The sequence below is a fragment of the Morone saxatilis genome, unplaced genomic scaffold, assembly GCF_004916995.1.
Source record: "Morone saxatilis isolate NCDOM2014 unplaced genomic scaffold, NCSU_SB_2.0 Contig21, whole genome shotgun sequence".
NCBI classification, from domain to species: Eukaryota; Metazoa; Chordata; class Actinopteri; family Moronidae; genus Morone; species Morone saxatilis.
In genome coordinates this window covers 22462621-22464706 of record NW_023339774.1, presented here as the reverse complement: position 1 = coordinate 22464706, position 2086 = coordinate 22462621, and the positions used below count along the sequence as shown (strand labels likewise).

The 2086-nt window shown below is 40.4% G+C and overlaps 1 protein-coding gene across 1 annotated transcript in view; it reads left to right on the top strand.

The window, feature by feature from the left end:
* LOC118332937 (GDNF family receptor alpha-2-like) overlaps positions 1-2086 on the top strand; it is a 125299-nt gene that overhangs the window by 962 nt on the left and 122251 nt on the right. The gene's annotated exons all lie outside the window — the stretch shown is intronic.

Here is a 2086-nt window from a genome sequence, read left to right as displayed (position 1 = left end):
ATAATTTCTGGGACAATTTATCGTCCAGCAAAATTTGTTATCATGACAGGCCTAGTCTACAGTGCAGTTCCCCACCTATGATAAATTGATCCTGATGCCGATTCTTTAGCTCATTTTTGGGGGATATATGTTAACGAAGCAAAACACAGAGCTCTCTATTTCTGCCCTGACAACCAACAGCTGACCCCTGACTACTTCAATAGAAGATAAAACTATTGCAGTTGCTCTGAACAGAACAGCGACCCCTGCACTACAGTTAGTGCCATGGCTGATCAACATCTATCCTTTTTTGAGTAGAGACTTCTGATATTATTGCCCTTTTGTGTCTGTCTCTCCCACCATTGATGTTTAAAGACCCTATTTTAAGGCTCTGCATATAGAGGTCAGAGAAGAGAAACAGGTAAAATGAAACAAAGAGAAGTAAAAAGAGGAAAATACATGATCATGTTACTTTGTCTCTTCTAGCAGCTTTAGCTTAGAGTACACAGAGTACTGAGAGGTTCTTTAAGGCGGAAGCGTTTCTTTTCATCCAGTAGGTCAAACCCAACCAATCTTTTCAGTACGTTAACAGATCTTATGAACTTTTCAGTTACATTCAGAAAATGATTAATTTCCTCTAAAGAACAGATATGTTCAAGGTTCCACCAGTGGAAGCAGTTTCTGATTCACAGTCATACTCCTTCACATGATACCAGACTGAACTCATGCTGTACCTCCTGGTTGCTCACGTTGTCTCTGTCTGCAGACTGAGAACTACTCACGTTCTCTGCAGACCTTTACATCCCGTTCTCTAACAACACCGTGATCCACGTAGAGGGAACTAATAACGGGGAGACCTGCAAAAATATGTGCTGTGTTTATCCTCGATACAAAAGACAGCTCATCCACACTGACGGTACTATCCGGTGGCACTATCCTCACTCCCTGCCGGACAGATGGAGGACACCATTCCTCCAGAACGGCACCCAACTAAACCACTGATCAGTCGACCAACACTCACAAAGGACAGATGGAGAATACAGCAGAGAAGAAAACCATTTAAACCATTTAAAACTCACGTCAAACTGTCCTGTATTCGGTCCCAGTCTGGCTCTTTTCACATTTGTTTGGAAGTTGGAACAACAAGAGAAGAAACTGTGTTTGCTGTTTTGATTGACTGTTACCTGTTCAGGTCTCAGGTCTCTCACATTATCAGCAGTGAACATGTACATTTACTGCAGAATATTTAGCTCTTTTTAGCTACTTTAACTGCAGTGTGTGTAAAACGATCTCACAGGTACATTTAGCTGTTGCTCTCTTCTCAAAAGTCACAATAAAATTACTTTTAATCTTACTAATTTGAGAATACACTTCAGGCTCTTTGGGGATTAACTCTGAGTTAAAAACTTGCATCAATCCTAAATGTTCCTGGCAGCCATTGAAGACGGGCTAAAATAAGAGCAATGAGTTGTCGTCAGTGAGGAGTTTGACAGCAGCTTTTGGGTCTCAGGAGGTAGTTTGTATAGACATAGAAAGTGTAACAGACATAAAGACTAATAGGTGTTGAACAGATGTGGATAAAAGTTGGTTGAACACACTTCAACTTTACAAGTTTCCTTGTTTTCTATATTTTCTGTTGACACAATGCTGCACTTACATTCTGAGGTCAGAGTTGAGGCACAAATTTATGGAAAATAAAAACCATTTGATTTTGACTTTAATGGACTATATTAGGATTAGCTGTTGGATTAGGATTAGGATTTGGATTAGCCTGGTGCTACATGATGCGCCTTGAATGCAGTTTCAGATTCATGCAATTATGTTGTCTTTCTAAGGAGACCATTTAGTGAAAACCACAAATGTGGTTTTATAATAATCATAATATTCATGCGTTTAATGGCTCATTGTAAAGTCCCCATGAAACAGGAAGCAAAGAGCTGTTTGCTTCCTCATTTTACTGTTTCCTGTAAAAACAGACAGTTAGGGGGGGTCTCGATGGTATTGAGCCAATAGCAGCTAGCATCAGTGTCCATCTTCCAGTGATCACAACTCAGTTTGATCTGAGTTTGGTGCGTTGAGCTGGACGGACTCACTGAGAATGAGCTGT